The following is a 19,585-nucleotide window of genomic DNA, read 5'->3' as shown; positions in this document are numbered from 1 at the left end:
CATTTTATATTTTAATGTCTATGGGGCAATACTGAAAGAATTGAAGAACACTTGGTTCCTAGTAAACAAGACAACATAATTATTTTCATTTACTTATTCCAGTAGAGAATACTACCAAGATACATCACAGCATATATTACTAGATCAATGAAATAAAATAGAGACAACAGGAACAAATCCAAAGATAGGTAGTAGCTTGATACATAACCAAGTTGGCATTTCAACTCAAAGTAATGTATGACTATGTGAATAAATACCTTTGGCACAATTTACTTTCCACCTGAAATAAAGTTGAAAACAATAAAGTTCCATACTTATTTTTTTAATTATGTGAGAAAATACTGAAAGTTGAAAAGCAACTTGTAGACTGGAGCAAAATAATTGGCATTGTATGTGACAGGGCAGGTGTCATTTCCCCTAATATTCAAATTCTTCCTATTAATTCGTAAGAAAGACAAATAACCCAGAAAAAAGAATGGGCAAAGATATGAACAGGGTAATTGCAGACAAAATGCAATCATCAACAAACACTTGAAAATATACATAACCCTATTAGTAGTACAGAAATGTAAGTTAAGCAAGATGGTGTTTCAAGTTCAGATTATCAATTATTAAGATCAACAGAATCTGATGTTATTTAGGGTGGAGTTGAAACTGGCATACATCACTGATGAGAATGTTCATTGCTACAATCTTTTGTGAAATTAATCTGAAAATAGCTACTGAAAATTGAAATATCCATATATCTAAAGGGTTTCACTTAGAAGAATGTAGCCCATAGAAATAAAAAGCAATATATAAGAATATATTGTAAGAATCTTAATTATGGCATTATTTGTAGTGTAAAAAAATCCACCTCTAAATGCCCTGAATGTACATTGTAAGGAACAGTTGAGTAAATTGCTATACCTATAGCATGTATTATTATGCAATTAGTAGAAAGGGTGTTAGGTGTACATTATTGCTTTGGAGATATCCACGATACATTACTAAGTGAAAAAACACATTGTACAATAATGTGTGTGATGTAAAGCTATTTGTAAATAACAAAAAATCCCAAACTCTCCTTGCGTGTATGTGTGTGTATATGTATAACCCATGATCACTAAGTAATCATGTTTATATATATATAAACATGAGCATAGAGACACAGAAGGTTGCACAGCAAAAGGTTACATTTATCTTGGGGGGCAGGAGTAGAGGGCAGATTGTTACATTTCTTAAATGTTTCTGTATTATTTGACTTGTTATATCATGTCACTTTTGTTATTTAAAAAAATCTAATGGGGGGCATCTAGGTGACTGTGTTGGTTAACTATCTGACTTGATTTCAGCTCAGGTCATGATCTCAAGGTTGTGAGATCGAGCCCCGTGACCAGTTCTGTGCTGGGCGCGGAGTCTGCTTAAGAGTCTCTTTTTCTTTCTCCCTCTGCCCATCCCCCTCTAAAATAATCTAAAACAGTTTAAACAAAACACCAATAGGGAAAGTGTTCCAAATATTAGCACTGAATCACTTTACCTGGACAGTTCTAGGACTGCTTCCCAAAAACTGCTTCCCAAAACCAAAATACTATTAGCATTAGTCACTGAGTCCCTGGGAATATGATGACAGAGACTCTAGAATTCCCCAGCTATCTTCAAACAAACGGAAAGACTCAGAGAAGTGACTCTTTAGCATTTGTTTTTTAGTAAATTCCATTGCATCTTAAGTATAAATATCTAAATTTCCTATGAATTAAAATTAGTGGTGAGTGACTCTTTTGAAACAACTAAGCAGATTTGAACAAGTAAAATATAGATAATAGAAGGATGCTCCCACATTCTAACAAAAACTTACTCTAAAATATTCAAAGACTAAGCATTAAAATTATTTGGAAAGAACTTAAATTTCTACTTACAAATGACAAGTTAATGTACAATGAAAAATTGTGTTATGATGAAAAATTACATTTAGGAAGACCTCATGAAAATTTAGAAAACACTAGGGAGAGATAGTATATAATCTTTAAAAGGTACAATACAGGGGCGCCTGGGTGGCTCAGTGGGTTAAAGCCTCTGCTTCGGCTCAGGTCATGATCCCAGGGTCCTGGGATCGAGCCCCACAAGGGGCTCTCTGCTCAGTGAGGAGCCTGCTTCTCCCTCTCTCTCTGCCTGCCTTTCTGTCTACTTGTGATCTGTGTCTGTCAAATAAATAAAATCTTTAAAAAAATAAAAAATAAAAAATAAATAAAAATAAATAAAAAGTACAATACAGGGACGCCTGAGTGGCTCATTGGGTTAAGTCTCTGCTGTCAGCTGAGGTCATGGTCTTGGGTCATGGGATTGAGCCCTGAGTTGGGCTCTCTGCTCAGTGGGGAGCCTGCTTCCCCCTCTCTCTCTGCCTACTTGTGATCTCTCTCTCTGTGTCAAATAAATAAAATAAAATAAAAATTAAAATAAAAATTAAAAGCACAATACAAAATTCTGTATGCTTATGATCACAACCAAGGAAAATGACAGCAACAATAATACAACTTTTGTTTAGAAAAAAGACCAAAAGGAAATAGACTAACATGTCAATAAGTGATAGTCTTTGGAAGTCGTGTAATATGGGATTTTCTGTCTCTTCTTCTATTTTCTATATTTTCCAAATATTCAGAAATAATTGTTATTATACACCATTTTATTTTTATAAATGTATGAAAGCTTTATTTTTAAGTATTCATGTATGTGTCTTTATGTACTATTACATCTAGCTTATTTTATACTTAAATAATACTATTAGTAGTAAATGATTACTAGTTGCTAGTACTACAAGAATAAAATACTAATACAACTATGTACTAGTAATTATATAGGGATAAAGTGTTATATAACACTATGAACAGAGTATGAAATTCAGATAGTAGATGTTTGATTTATCATAACAAGTTCTATATGATGGGGCGCCTGGGTGACTCAGTTGTTAAGCGTCTCCCTTTAGCTCAGGTCATGATCCTAGGGTCCTGGGATCGAGCCCTATATAGGGCTCCCTGCTTGGCCAGAAGCCTGTTTCTCCCTCTCCCACTCCCCCGCTGTGTTCCCTCTCTTCCTGTGTCTCTGTCTGTCAAATAAATAAATAAAATCTTAAAAAAAAAAAATCTCCATATGATATGTATAATGACTTTATTTATAATAATAATTATTACATATAGTACTCTACTCCTTATTACTGGTAATAGTTATTTTGTAAATAATAATTATTGAGGGATAAATAAAGAGCTAAATATTATAAGGCAATAGCTAATATTTAGACAGTTGATTTAAACCTGTAATTGTATAAGAGATTTACTTCCTAGAGCTCAAGGCTGAAACCTCAGACATAATTTGCTTCAACTCTAAAATATCATGCTTCATTAGCAGTGTGGAATTTCAGCCCCCATTCACTATGCCTGCAGGTCCTCTGTATGACATTCCTGTGCCTTAGCTTAAAGCAGTTTCTGTCAATAGTGTTCAAGACTTTTGAAAAAGTCATATTAATAGTCAATAAAGAAGGGCTATTATGTCAATCCAGCGTGACACACCCCACCACCACAGGTCATCACAGAGAAGCTATATGGCACTTAATAACGGCCACGATACAGGAAACTGTTGGGGGAAACAGACGTTTGTCTCATGCAATTTTACTAGACCCTCACTTAGCATCCCAGAGCCTTTGTCCTCCAAACAGTCAACAGATATCATGTCTCTAAGTGATCATGCTGGTTAGAGGAATAATGATACATCAGTAAAGAATATTCCTATTTCTGGGCACCTGGCTGGCTCAGTCAGAGGAGCATGTGACTCTTGATCTCGGGGTCATGAGTTCAAGCCCCATGTTGGGTGTAGAGATTACTTAAATAAATAAAACTTAAAAAAAAAAAAGAATATTCCTATTTCTGACTCCTCCCTTCTGCACCTAGTTGAATGTTGGTGCTGCCCTCCTCATGTCCATTTGCCAACCAGCAAACTTGGTAGCGTTAAAGAAATGGGCGAGCTAATGACGCCAAGGATCCCAGTCCCATACCAATAACTCGCCCTAAATGTCCCTTTTTTTGGTGAGGATCCTCTACTCACCAGAATAAGAGACACTGATATTTATATGATGTTTTGACTGTCATTAGCTTCCAAGAAAGAGTTTCCACCCTGAGTCAACAGGAAACCCAGGAAAGTTATCGAGTCCAAAGGAAACCATTTTTTCAGCATCCACTATGCACCAGGCTCTCGGGGTTTTAAGGCATAGAAACCCATTCACACGAGGGTAGGTACGATGGGGAGGGAGGTGGCGATAATTCAGGGCATCAGGGAAATCTCCCAGAATGGAAGGGCCATCGGTGTGCACGAGTCTGGAAACAGAATCAGTTCTAACAAAGCCTTAAACCCGTCGTCGGGGGAGCCTGTTCACTGACTCTGCCTGAGCCTCACCCGTTTCTCACTCACGTTGTCTCCAGGTCTCACGCTCTCCCTCGCCTCCCTCCTTCTGCATCCTTATCTCCTGCTTGGCCAATTTAGCTGTCTCAGCCTTGCTCGAAATGACCTTTCAGCCTTCCATGGATTAAAATTTCCCCTGGGTCCCTTAATTCAGATTCTAGACAGAGGGAATGTGATCCTTGAATCCATGGCTAAATACAGGCATGAATGAGTCGATCAATAAATTCAGCATTCCTCTCCTTTGAGTTAGAACCTTTATAAACAATCTGCTGAACTCACATATTTGCCCAAAACATCCACAGGTAGAAATTTGCAAAGAGGACTCTAGGTAAGCATGTTAAGCCATGCGTTTCATCAGGAAGGAAATTCTGTATGTAATATTTTGATGTTTTTGTTGTGTTTACCCTCCCAAACCATACCTACCAAATAGCATCATGTTGAGTAATTTCCATTAAAATGTAACAAAACTTGTATCTTTTTAAAAATATTTTATTTATTTGTCAGAGAAAACACACAGCTGGGGGAGCAGAAGGCAGAGCAGGCAGAGGGAGAAGCAGGCCCCTCGCTGAGCAAGGAGCCCAACGTGGGACTTGATCCCAGGACCTTGGGATCATGACCTGAGCCAAAGGCAGACACTCAACCACCGAGGCATCCCCAAAATCTTGTATCTTATAAGTTAGGCACTTGTCAAGTACTTTATTAATGATTTCATTTAATCTTTACAATACCTAAAGAACAGGTATAATTATTGGGCCCCTGAATGAAAAAAATTTGGGCTCAGAGGGTTTAGAAATCATCTTTACACTGCCCAGCAGAGGAAGGATCCCCATAGGGTCTCTCACCAAAGCGCTATGACTCCCCCTTCTCCTATTAAAAAAAATATTTGGCAGAACACAGGCAGAATCTATCTGAATTCATCATTCAAATCTTTCCATTCTAATCAACTGCAACACAAATCTATTTTGCCAACAACTTCCCTTTCTTTCTCTGAATAGCGCAGGCAAAAATACCAATATTCAAAGCCTACTTTGTACTATTAGGTGAAAAAAGACTTTTAAGCCCTGTGTTATATAAATCTACTTAATACAGACATTTTGCTAAACTTTTAGCAGTTAAGCATTGTGAAGAGTCAGCAGTTACCTTGAAAATATAGTAGAGCTGGCAAAATGAAAAGCTGACATTTGTCATCTTTAAAGTTTCTTTTCAGCGCTTGAGATGTTTTAAACACTGGCAATTGATTCGGAACTCTGCATTTTGGAGGATGTGCATGTCAGCCCCACACTGTTATTGGTCAGCGTTAGTGGGACAGAGCTGAAGTTATTCCTTATTCACAGTGAAGGTATCTTGTGGAATTGTTCCTGACTTGCAAAGTTTAAAATAGCATTTCCAGATTCCAACTCTAATTGCCCTATCATTTAAAAATCATTAGCCACTACTTTAAAATGGACATAAATTCACATAATTTAAAAAGCCAAATCCAATATGTAATGTTTAATGGGTACTTTCCTTTGGACGGTGATTATTATATATTTTGGTGCTCTCACGTATATACTACTCTGCTGTTGTTGCCAATAAACTGCCATGTCACTGCATATCCAGTTCTATGTTACTGCAAACTAGGACGCCTCTGGCCGTATTACATGAGATCACAGCAGCTGTCCTTCAGTGCATCTGCTTGTCTCCATATAGCATTTCTACCCATCATAGCTGGAAGACTGTCTTTCCAGTCATCTAAATCTCCAACAAAGAAAGATGTGTCTTTGTTATCTACACAATGGCCTCAATTCTCCCTTGTCCTCTGGGTACGAATGCTGCCTGATACAGCTTTGCCTCATTTGGAATTCCACCTTGCATTTCTTCAGTGAGTTGAGCTCTAGATGCAGCACAGGGGTGGGTGGAAGGTTCTAGGAAGCCGTATTTCAGTTCTCCTTTCATTCTGTTTTTTTTTTGCCCTGCTCGGATCTTGACTCTAGGGTCATATTCAGGTCCACCCTCTCATATCATCATGGCATCTTACTCCACTAAAGTTTTCTTCTCTCTCATAAAGACAGTTTCATTGGCCAATATTACCTGGGCATGAACCTGGCCCTAATAACTTCCCTAGGCTTACAGGGTTTTTATTAACCTTGTTTAAATTTCAAATATACCTTGAGTTTTGTAGAGCTCTTTCAAAGAGAAATCAAAGGCAAATGCGGCTTTGAGATCTGAATACAGGGCAAAAATTTTTGCAAAATTGTCCCTGGCGTTTCTCCCTCCCTTCCTTCTTTCCTTTCTTCCTTCCTGCCTTCCTCCCTTTTAACCTTTTGATCCCCTTCTCCTATTAAAAAAATATTTGGCAGAACACAGGCAGAATCTATCTGAATTCATCATTCAAATCTTTCCATTCTAATCAACTGCAACACAAATCTATTTTGCCAACAACTTCCCTTTCTTTCTCTGAATAGCGCAGGCAAAAATACCAATATTCAACCCACAAAGCACAAAAAGAGAAATCTTCTTAAAGATTAATTGGCTCAGTAGAAAAAGATATAGGGAGGAAAATAATATTAGCTGATAACATTTCCCCTAGGTTAGGTGTTTCTAGCAACCTGCTAAGGAGAGAAAATCAGAGCTGGAGGACCAGTATACAGAGCTGGTATACAGAAGGCTCTGTGGCTCCTTGCTGCTGTGCCTATCACAAGCTTTCTAGAGATGGAAATTTCACTTAGAGCAATTAATTAAAACAATAATTGAAATAACAAGACAAGCTATATCTCTTGTTCCTGGCTCCCTTGCAAATTGCACTACATGAGGCAGTGGTTCTCTGCATCTGCCTCAAAGCGCTATGACTCCCCCACATACGTCAGTTATCCTATAAATTAGGAACCAGCCATAAGCATTAAGCACTACATTGTTATTCCTTATTTTGATTAATTCTCTTCCTCCAGAGCACATGTCAAGATGATGGCATCTGTTCTGAAGAGTTTCCATCTGGAGAGCTACAGTTCTCGTTTCTTTCCATCTGCGTATATACAATTCATTGTCATGAAATGGGTTTTAAAAATAGTAATAAATATTTGACTTAATTAATCCGCAGAAAATGTCAGTCTTTTAAAACTTCAAACTGAGGAAAGGAAATGTGAGATTAGTATAAGTAAAGCCGTTCCATCCTTAAAAAAAAAAAAATCACATGTCTAATACTGTCAGTATGGTTTGGATTTGTAGCAATAATTGATTAATACAGTCTGCATATACTGCCCTTCCCAGAGTGGGATCCTATTACAATGGGTGTTCAATAATGTACATTGTAATTAATGATTTTTTTCTCTGAAACCGAAATGCCAATATGATTGTAGTGCATTTGCTGAGAACAGAGTTCATCAGAGCCTCTCAAGAAGAGAACTAAAAAGACAACAGCCCGTTTACCGCAAAAGACTTGTGGGTTCGTTAAACCTGCTCCCTTGGAACATTCAGTCTTAGGTAGAGAGAAGAGTTTCTGGACTGAGCCTCAATTTCTCCATCTGCAAAATGAGCATTCAAGGAGACATTTTCTGTCAGGTTCTAACACAAGGAGTTCTCTTTCCTAATGAGAACTTAATTGTTTTATATTCAAACACTGTGGAAGTTTATCTTTATACAATCCTTCAGGTGAAACGTGTCATAAACTTCCTAGCTTTTCTACACATCTATAAATTTTTAAATGAGGACAGAATGGAAAATCCTTACTTTTTTTTTTTTTTTTTTGATTCACCATGGCAGCTACATGCAGAGCATGAATTTTTTATTCTCTTCTCTGTGGAAATCCCATTAAAATAATAGTACAGGAATAAAAACAGGAATAAAAGCGAGCTATTCAGAGGGTGACCTTGCAGATGAGAGAGTTAGGCAAATTTCTGGAAGAAAGACAGCAACAGATAGAAGTTTAATAGCTGAGGAGGTGGCAGTTTAGAATATTCTGGGAGGTAGCTGCGGTGGAGAAGGGAACCATTCTCAACACAGCTTCAGGGTGGTTTTGGGTTCAGGTATGACCAGACATGTATGAGAGAGGAGCTAAAAATATAGGGATTGGGGTGTCTGGGTGGCACAGTCAGTTAAGTGTCTGACTTCAGCGCAGGTCCTGATCTTGGGGTCCTGGGATCAATTCCTACATGGGGCTCCCTGCTCAATGGGGAGTCTGCTTCTCTCTCTCCTTCTCCCCCTCCCCCAGCACATTCTCTCTCTCCCTCCTTTAAATAAATAAAATATTAAAACAACAAAAGACATAGTACTCATAGGAAGTACTTACATAAGGGGACCCTCAGAAAGCAAGAACGAAACTTCAGGTCATAGGCTAAGGCCTGGGGTATGTAATATATAGCACGGTGACTATAGTTTACAACATCGTATTGTGTAATTTGCAAGTTGCTAAGAGAGTCAATCTTTAAAGAGATCATCACAAGAAAAAAAATTATAAGTATGCAGTGATAGATGTTAACTGAACTTATCATGGTGCTCATTCCAGAAGGCATACATATGTCAAATCATTCTGTTGTACACGGTAAACTAGTATAGCATTATATATCAATTATATCTCAGCCTAAAAAAGGAAACAAGAACCAGCTCTTTGAAACAAGAAAATCTGGTAATGATTTAAATAATTTAAATAATTAAAAAATAATAATTTTAAAAACAATTGAAAATCAAAGGAATAATTGGAAGATAGAGTCAAAGGATTCCCCTCCCAAGGAAATAACAATAAAAACAAAACCTCAAAGAAACAGAAAATAGGAGGAAAAAAGACACAGAGGATCAATCCATTCCACTAATAAAAAAATCTAATAAGGGGGAACTTCGCGAGCCAAGGAGACTAAATGAAAAAGGGAATATCTGAAGTTTTATTTCCATTATATTATTCTTTATGTCCCTTCATGTCTTAAATATGTCCTAATTTTTAAAGACCCAGACTCTGATATATCACTGTGAAATCTGGGGACACCAAGAATAAAAGAATATTCTAAATTTTTCAGAGAGCAACAACAGGTCACCCACAGGGAAAAATAGCTGCCTTCTCAGCAGCTAATTTCTGAGGAAAAATAGTTTTGAATCAAGGGTGCCATACAAACTCTATCAAGTGAGAACGGGAAATGGTCATTTTCCTTTTATGAGATGCAAGAACTCACAGAGTTTAGATCGCACTATTTCTGAAGAATTTACCTGAAGGTGAACACCAAGACAGAGGATGATGAAGATCTAAGAAACCATGTCACTAACCAGGCATCTAATGAAAGCATACTTCAAGGTGACCCTTGAGCAGCTATTCTGAAAAAAAAAAAAAAAATCAGTCCATGTTAGAATGTGAAACCAGACCACTCCAAGGAGACACTCTCCAAGAGAGGGGAGAAGGAGGAGAAAAAATTCAATCAACAGAATCAATAAGATACACAAATAACAGCGAATAAGGCCCATTATTTTCCATTCACCAACAAGAATAAGAGAGAAAGCAATCAGGAAGTAGGGAAAGAAGTCAATTAAAATTCACAGTTCAGGGGCGCCTGCATGGCTCAGTTGGTTAAATGTCTGTTTTCTGCTCAGGTCATGATCTTAGGGTCCTGGGATCAAGGTGTGTCCGGCCCCCTGCTCAGTGGGGCGTCTGCCTCTCCCTCTCTCTCTACCTACTGCTCCCACTGCTTGTGCTCTCTCTCAAATAAATTCTTAAAAAAAAAAAAATCACAATTCAAATATACAGCTACCAAACTGGAGTGTGGTTCTGAACAGGATATAAGAAAGAAGACATTCGACCTTGATGCCTAGAACATTTTCCTTTGGGGAGGTTCAAGTTTCATGACAAGGAAACCACAAAGAGGTATGTTTGAAGCACATGACAGGGCTCTGTGATAAACCACTCATGACTCCTAAGAGTAAACAGTATTTTTTTTCTATTTCAACACATAGAAGCAACCTATAGACAAAGTTAATTATGATTACAACAGAATATAAATTTATCAACACTGATATCATAAAGGTTAAAAAACAGTGAACAGAGGTCAGGGAGGGAAGAAATGTGGAAGAAAGGGCAAGGGTGTTAATATTCTCATCATAAAAGGAGCAATCATGAGAGCCTTTGAAAACCAGTGGAATAAGACATAGTTTTTAGCATATTATTTACCGTTACAAAGAAGTTAAAAACAGAATTACAAATATACAAATTGCAACAATGCAGGAACTTAAATCCTCACCCACAATAGCAGAAAATCAATATTTAATATCCAAAGTTGACAGATCAAGAAATGGCGATATAAGAATGTAATTTAGAGATGCATTAGGTAACCGCTAACAGAACTTACAGTGTAAATGATTAATGGTGGCTGCTTCGGGAGAGATAGGCTGGGAGTGAGGAGCACCGATGTAGGGTCTTTTTTCATTATAAGTTGTTCTGAGCTGCTTGAATTTTTTAGCTACGTGCTCTACGGCTTGGATTAAAAAAATACATTTTAAAAGTCTAAATTATGGTATTTTACTCCATTTACAGAAAATAATTTAACAGGGACTCTTAAAAACTCTAGGCCTCTACTAAGTACCTACTCTCCACAGCTGTAATGAAATAAAACTGAGGTTCAAAATCATGTAGATATGCTTTTTTTAAAAGATTTTATTTATTTACTTGACAGAGATCACAAGTAGGCAGAGAGGCAGGGGGAGGGTTGGGAAGCAGGCTCCCTGGTGAGCAGAGAGCCCAATGTGGGGCTCGATTCCAGGCCTCCGGGACCATGACCTGAGCTGAAGGCAGAGGCTTTAACCCATTAAGCCATCCAGGCACCCCTGTAGATATGTTTTGAGATACAGATATGCCTTTGTGAATGAAAAATAATACCATTTTCCAGACAGTTTCAATGTTGAGTTTCATCTTTTTATTTAAAAAAAAATTATTTATTTACTTGACAGAGAGATAGAGCAAGAGAGCCCAAGCCGGGGAAATGGCAGAAGGAGAAGCAGACTCTCCACTGAGCAGGGAGCCCCACGTGGGGCTCAATCCTATATGACATGAGCCAAAAGCAGACGATTAATTGACTGAGCCACCCAGGTGCCCCCTGATTTTAATTTTTAAAATTTTTGATTGAAAACATATGATGAAGACAATGGCCCCTCCCTATCCAAATATTTAATTAAACTAGATCTTTTTTCCCCAACTTTTTTTTTTAAGATTTTATTTATTTATTGGACAGACAGAGATCACAAGTAGGCAGAGAGGCAGGCAGAGAGAGAGGAGGAAGCAGGATCCCCGTTGAGCAGAGAGCCCGATGTGGGGCTCGATCCCAGGACCCTGAGATCATGACCCGAGCAGAGGCTTTAACCCACTGAGCCACCCAGGCACTCCTCCCCCACAACTTCTTGTGAATTTACATGGTCCTCAAAGTTTGTCAAAATCAAAGAAAATATTTCACTCTGATTCCTAAGAGAGGCAATAAAGAGAATGGAGGTGGGGGAAACTGCACTTTGTTTATTTATTTATTAAATAGGGAAGACTTCATGAATTTGCGTGTCAGCTGCCACAAGGGCCATGCTAATCTTCTCTGTATCATTCCAGAAATCTGCACTTTAAAAAATTTTTTAAATTATTGTGCAAATACACAGTTTAGAATTTTTCAATGTGATATCCTTATTTTTAAATTAAGAAAAAAATCCCTGTATAATTAATATACAGAGTTATATTAGTTTCAGGTGTCGCAATATCTTAGTTTTTCAAAGGAAGAGGAGTCCTACGTCTGTTTTTGTTTTTGTTTTGTAATGGATTAAAAAGTAGTTTGCAAGTTGAAGGTTTCTTCGTACTTCAAATAGGCCGATCAGAATGTAACCTCATGATACTTATCACAGGGTGGGTTTTCCAGAAGCAGATACTGAAATGAAGGTTGGGGTTCAAGATGTTTACTGGGGATCAATAGTGGTGAAAGCTTGTGGGAAGAACTGGGCCGAGGGGAAAAGGAGCTGCAGGCCTCATAAAGATCCTGGACTGGTGGGGAGCTACAGAGCACGCAATGCCTAGGAAAGTTGTCCCTCAGTGGGCTGAGCTAGCTGGGTCTCCATATTCCACCTCTAGACACAGGCTGTCTAGGGCGGCATGGTCTTAGGCCCAGCTGCTGTTTGCGGCCCAGGGAGGCCCTGAAGGAGACATCACCTGGGAGCTGTGTGGTGATGGACCTCTCCATAGCTCAATGGGGAACCTTCCTTGAGCGGGATATAGGTGGCCCATCTCCGGGTCTGCCTTCCCACTAACTGGTGATAATGTGTAGCCAAATGCAAAAAAGCACCCATCTTGTTATGGAGAAACACATTCGGTAAGCAGATCTTGGGGTTAGCTGTCCCAGGCCCCCCAACAGCTGCAGGAGATGGCCTTGCCAGTTGTTCTAGCCATCCTTGCTTCTGCTCAAAAATTACTTTCGCATGTACACCTCCATGTACTTCGGAAACATCCTCTTGTCAGCCTCTGTTGACTTTGCCTCCTTGGGCTTTGGATCTTGACTCCACATCTAGGCTTAGTCTCCTCGGATCCACCACCTAACCTTGGACTGTTGCAAAACTGCTTGCAGCCACCTCACCTGAACAGGAGGCAGAAAACCGCAGATCGCCAGATGGGTTCTGGAGCACCCCTCCCCATGGCCCCACGGCCCTAGCTGTCAGGAGCAAGGCCTCAGACATGCATGGCACTGGGGCTGGGCAAGTCTGAGACCTGAACAAAGACAAAGCAAGTCTGCCCTCAGTGAGAAGTGGCTCTAGAGTTCACTGAGCCAACCACCCATCCATCAGTTGTTTCTGCCTGCAATCCTGCTTTTCCTTAGGGGAACAACCACCCCCTTTCATAGGCCCATGGGTCAGTGAAGCTGACCAAACCAGATGGCCCGAGGTGGTCCTCTGTCTCAGGTCTAGCCAGTCAGATGTTCTGGATGCAGCCATTGGGTCAGAAATGGACACTTGATCCAGCCAGGGCAATAGAACTCTCTTGCAAGACTCATTATTGTAAGGGGTGCTTTCTCTCCATGGACAATGCTCCGTGGAAGACTATGTGAAATTTCATTTCAACCACACTTGAAATGGACATTTCAGCCACAGGAGCCGATAAGTTCCTAACTATGCCTAAACTAGTTTGAAATGGGATTTTCTATTTGCATTCAAAAGAGTCTGAACTAATAGGAAACCTATGACAATCTCCTCACTGAGTGCTGGTGCAGCCGATTTGTCGGCGAACTCACCACTCTTGCTGGCACCAGATCAAAAGCCTCTTTGTAAGTTCATCCTTTATTCCCACGGAGCTGTGGCAGGCAGAGGCATTCACCCAAATATTGTGTCTACATCGGTGGTTCTCAAACTCAACAGCTCATCAGAATCAGCTGGGAAACTTGAAAACTGGAGATTCCCGGGCCTCACCCTGGGTAGAATTCTGTAGAATTCTGATTTTACAGAATCAGAATTTCTGGGTATATTGTGTATGTGTATTTTTAAAAAGCTACGGAGATGATTTTAACCCCAAATTTAAGAGCTACTGATCCCCTGGGGTGCCTGGGTGGCTCAGTGGGTTAAAGCCTCTGCCTTCGGCTCAGGCCATGATCCTGGGGTCCTGGGATCAAGTCCCGCACTGGACTCTGCTTGGCAGGGTGCCTGCTTCCCTTCCTCTCTCTCTGCCTCTCTGCCTACTTGTGATCTCTGTCAAATAAATAAATAAAATCTTTTTTAAAAAAAGAGCTACTGGGACGCCTGGGTGGCTCAGTCGGTTAAGCAGCTGCCTTCAGCTCAGGTCATGATCCCAGCATCCTGGGATCGAGTCCCACATCGGGCTCCTTGCTTAGCAGGGAGCCTGCTTCTCCCTCTGCCTCTGCCTGCCACTCTGTCTGCCTGTGCTCACTCTCACTTCTCTCTCTCTGACAAATAAATAAATAAAATCTTAAAAAAAAAACTTAAAAAAAAGAGCTTTTGATCCCATAATGCCAAGTAATTATTCTATTAAATGTAATAAACTGGCCAGCTAAAATACAGCCATGTACACGTCTCCTACACGTTTGTGTCGTATTTTCTACAGATCTGGTCCTTAGGTTCAACAAGCAAACATGCATCATTCCTAAGGAAACAACAGCAGCTCGGTGGAAGAAAATTGGGAGTAGACGAAAATGAAGAAATGGATTTACCATGCAGCTAATAAACTTGCAGTTTCATGGCTCCTCGTGGGAAGCACCTGTATGTTCTTGTAAACGGCCATATGTTCTTGTAAAATTTATAGGATTTTAAAAAAATTAATGTGTGTAACCACACACGGCTGGGGCCAGTTTCTTTCCCACTACAGCTTCTCCTTAGTCATAGTTCTCCTTGTGTTGGGTTCTACAGGAGGAGACATGGCATTTTTGGATCATGACTAAGGAAGCTGATGGGGTTACATCTAGTTTTGGCTGAATGGGATATTTATGTGTTTCACAGACTCTTCTGTGTATACTTTAGTTATTTATAGCTGCCTCCCTACAGGAACAATTGTTAGTAATGGTTCTAACACCCACTCTCCCAACACAGCCCACCTTGATAAACGAAGGTAGAGGGTCTGATGTGACCCTCATAATATGCCCCAACATGAGGGGCCCCTGAAGACAAGCTGGTCCATGAGTGTTAACCATTCAGAAAGTATGTAAGATTAGCTTCTGCAACAACAAACCTCTGAAATGCCTTGAAATCCTACAGCTTGTGTGTGAAAGACACTTGAGAGAAGGTTTCTTAAAATTGATAACATTCCTAAAAAATGTATCAAGAGTAAGTGGTGAAGCCAAAAGAAATCTTTCCCCACTATCAGTCACAAAAAAAAAAAAGAAAAGAAAAGAAAAGAAAAGTCATTTCACTCAGGGCAACAAAGCAAAACAAAAACATCATTGCATCTGCCATGATGATTCACCACCAATACATTATTGGATTGATCCAATCCAAGGAAATTCTGATTTCTCTGTCTATTCTCTCTGTAGAAAGCTAGACAAAATCACCGTTGCAAGAATGGGCCATCAAGCATATGCAGACGAGGATTTTATTGAGTCGTCTATCAGATAGCTAAGTAGTAAATGTGTTTTTTCCTAAATTTGGAGATCTTCCCAGAGTTTATCAGGTCTAAGTGTTTTGTTGTTAGGGTGGTCATTTACATGATGATTCTGAGAGAATATTCAATGTCATGTCTGAGAGTTTGAATTATTTAAAAAGGGTCTCCAACGGGCGCCTGGGTGGCTCAGTTGGTTGGGTGACTGCCTTCGGCTCAGGTCATGATCCTGGAGTCCCAGGATCGAGTTCCACATCAGGCTCCCTGCTTGGTGGGGAGTCTGCTTCTCCCTCTGACCCTGCCCCCCTCTTGTGTTCTCTCTCTCTCTCAAATAAATCAATAAAATATTTTAAAAAAAAAAAGGGTCTCCAAGGGGTGCCTGGGTGCCTCGGTGGCTCAGTGGGTTAAAGCCTCTGCCTTCAGCTCGGGTCATGATCTCAGGGTCCTGGGATCGAGTCCCGCATCCAACTCTCTGCTCAGCGGGGAGCCTTCTTCCTCTTCTCTTTCTCTCTGCCTGCCTCTCTGCCTACTTGTAATCTCTGTCAAATAAATTAAAAAAAAAATTGTAAAATAAATAAATAAATAAATAATAAAAAGGCTCTCCAAAACTGTCTGAGCTGCAGGTCCACAGATGCTCCCTTGGTTGGAAGTGACCACCTCGCCCCTGTGTGCCAGCAGTGGATGTGATACCATCTCATGTATCTGCCCTCTACTGCTTTCTGAGTCTCCTGAAAACTAAATCTGCTGATTATTAAGTCAGCAAATGTGCCATTGATGGATTTAATGACTGGGTAGAAATGAGTCAGTAATGACTCTGAAGGAATCTGTGTGGCCAGACAGATAAATAATACATCATTTAAAGGTTTCTGAACTCTTAGTGTTTTAGAAGAAACCATTCCTTAAAAGAAATTAAGAAGGAGAATATATCATGGCCAGGGAGAGAAATATATAAACAACCAATATGATTAATCATGCTGAATGAAAGGTAATTTATTTTGCTCTTATTTTGCTGCACAGGAAATACTCCAAATCATTGTCATGTGAAGAGGTAATTAAGTAGATCCCATCTAACAGATCTCGTCTGGCCTGGCTCAACATAACTACAGAATCCATTCTCTCTTTTTCAGCAAGGGCATTGCTGCAAATAGGATGGTACACGGTTTCATGCACAGAGCATATGGAGGAAATGGTCCAGTTTCTTTATTACAAACACGCCCAGGTTTCCATGCATGCCGACTGTCACCCCCAGGTTTAGCTCCTTACAGGCATGAAGGGAGAAATCCGTCCTGTGCTGACTGATGTGCCCCCGTATCCTATGCATCTCATTTCCTGCACCACTCTGAACAAACTCAGTATTTACAATGCAGCATTTAAAAACTGTTCATCTACGGGCACCTGGGTGGCTCAGTTGGTTAAACATCTGCCTTCAGCCCAGGTCATGATCCCAGGGCCTGGGATAGAAACCCATGTTGGGCTTCCTGCTCAGCGGGGAGCCTGCTTCTCCCTCTCCCTGTTGTCCTCCGCACTGCTTGTGCTCTCTCTCACTCTCACACTCTCTCTCAAATAAATAAATAAAATCTTTTTAAAAAAATAAATAAAATAAATAAACACTGTTCATTTAAATTCTCTGCTCTAAGTGCCTTTAGTCATACCTTAGATTCATGGAACATTAACAAATTTTACTAAAACAACAACAACAAAAAACTGTAGCCATAACAGTTTAGTAAACACTGATTTATACAAAACTGAACTGATTTCTTTATATATCTGCAGCAGGACTTCTCAGAGATTTTAACAGTGAATCTCTAAGTGCAGATTACAAAAGAATGCAGTTTGCAATGCTTCCCAAATTACTTGATCATAAAATGTTTTTTTTAAGAACCAGTATTCCAGGGACCATAACTTTGGGACATGCTGCTTTGGACTAAAATAAAATGACATAATGGACTATAAATGCTTTATACAACATAAAAGCTAAACAAATTATATGATACCGTGGCGATCACTATTATTATCGTTATTACTAAAATTACTATGCTCTTGGGGTGCCTAGGTGGCACAGTTGGTTAAGTGCCCAACTCTTGGTTTCGGCTCAGGTTGTGATCTCAGGGTCATGAGATCGAGTCCTGCATGTCAGGCTCTACTCAGCACAGAGTCTGCTTGAGATTTCTTTCTTCCTCTTCTTCTGCCCAATCCCCACCACTGCTCACTTGTGCGCACTCTCTCTCTCTCAAATAAAATAAATAAAATCTTAAGAAAGAAAAAAAGATTACTGCTTAAAGGAAACAAATGATTCTCTCTTCCCTTTCTCCTAAGGGCCATTTAATCTGTAGAGATTGGAAAGAGAGACAAACTAAGACAAATATATTTACTGGCATAATTTTCTGCTGTGATAGTTTTATTTTACAAAGAGGTTGAGAAAATTATACATGCTTCTAGCTATCAAGCTTCTGTCTGCTGCCTTAGTAGCTTTCATTACTTTTTTGAGATTCTTCACTGCATTTATTAAAGAACAGTGACTGTCTGGGCAATCTCTATCAAAATTCCCAGTGGCATTTTTTTGAAGACATAGGAAAATTCATCCTAATGGATGGAATCTTAAGGAATCCTGAATAGCGAAAACAATTTTGAAAAAGAAGAAGAAAACTGGAGGACCCACAATTTCTGATTAAAAAAAAAAAATTATATATATATATATATATATATATATATATATAAAATCATAGGCATGCACGGGGAACTCTTGATCTCAGATTAGTTCTTGATCTCATGGTCATGAGTTCAAGCCCTGTGTTGGGTTCCATGCTGGAGTTTATTTATTTTACTTAAATAAAAAAATTAAAAAATTACAGAGCTACAGTAATCAAAGCAGCGGTACTGGCATTAAGACACATGAATAGACAAACGCAATAGAATATGGATCTCAGAGGGGTACGTTGGTGGTTCAGAAGGTTAAGTGTCTGTCTTCAGCTCAGGTCATGATCTCAGGTTCCTGGGATCAAGCCCCACATCGGGCTTAGCAGGGAGTCTGCCTTTCCCTCTTCCTCTGCACCTCCCCACTGCTCACGCTCTCTCTCTCTCTAATAAAGTAAATTAAATCTTAAAAAAAAAAAAAAGAACATAGAGCTCAGACATGAATCCTCAGAGATACAGCCAAATGACCTTTGACAAGGGCGACAAGATCAACCGAGGGGGAAAAGACAGTTTCTTCAACAAATGGTGTTAGAAAAATGGATGTGCCCATACAAAAGAATAAAGTTGGACCTTATCTTGCACCCTATACAACAATTAAATAAAAATGGATTAAATCCCTAAACATAAGACCTAAAACTATAAAACTCCTAGAAGAAAATAAAGGAAGAAATCTTCATGACATTGGATGTCACAAGGATTTCTTGGATATCACACCAAAAGCACAAACAACAAAAGCAAAATAGACAGAGACGATATCAAACTGAGAATGTGCATCAAAGGACACATCAATAGAATGAAAAGACAACCTATAAAATGGTAGAAAATATCTTCAAATCATTTACCTGAGAAGTGATTTATATCCAAAGTATATAAAGAATGCCCCGGGGCACTTGGGTGGCTCAGTCAGTTAAGCATCCAACTCTTGATTTTAATCTTGACCTCAGGGTTGTGCGTTGAGCCCCAGGTTGGGCTCCACATTGGGTATGGAGCCTACTTAAAAAAGTAAATAAATCTGTAAAAAGAAACAATAAAAAAAGAACACCCACAACTCAACAACAGGAATCAACCAATTAAAAAATTGGTGAGAGACGTGATCAGACATTTCTCCAAAAATGACAGTATAAAAATGGTCAACTAGAATTTGAAAAGATGCTCAACATCACTAATATTCAGAGAAATGCAAATCAAAACAATAAGATATCATTTTATACCCATTAAGATGAAAGAAAAAAAATACCAGAAAATAACAAGTGTTAGTGAGGGTGTGGGGAAATTGGAACCCTTGTGTATTGCTCGGGGTTGGAAGTGGGGGGGGACTATAAAATGGTATAACTGCTATGGAACAGAAATTAAACTAAAAGAGAACTACCAGGGCGCTTGGGTGGCTCAGTGGGTTAAAGCCTCTGCCTTCAGCTCAGGTCATGATCCCAGGGTCATGGAATCCAGCCC

General features: G+C 39.4%; 1 long non-coding RNA gene and 1 other non-coding gene across 2 annotated transcripts; both read right to left on the bottom strand.

Moving 5' to 3' along the window:
* Positions 1-246: 246 nt before the first annotated feature.
* On the bottom strand, positions 247-19,013 carry LOC116867686. Its single transcript, XR_004382646.1, has 3 exons — positions 18,979-19,013; positions 7,834-7,928; positions 247-280 (listed from the first exon to the last, which is right to left on the bottom strand). It is a non-coding gene; the product is annotated as an uncharacterized LOC116867686 (long non-coding RNA).
* On the bottom strand, positions 11,896-11,998 carry LOC116867995. Its single transcript, XR_004382717.1, has one exon. It is a non-coding gene; the product is annotated as a U6 spliceosomal RNA (small nuclear RNA).
* Positions 19,014-19,585: the final 572 nt, after the last annotated feature.

The sequence above is a fragment of the Lontra canadensis genome, unplaced genomic scaffold, assembly GCF_010015895.1.
Source record: "Lontra canadensis isolate GAN:19392208 unplaced genomic scaffold, GSC_riverotter_1.0 scaffold13, whole genome shotgun sequence".
NCBI lineage: Eukaryota > Metazoa > Chordata > Mammalia > Carnivora > Mustelidae > Lontra > Lontra canadensis.
The sequence above is the reverse complement of the archived record's forward strand: the minus strand, read 5'-3'. Positions and strand labels throughout refer to the sequence as shown.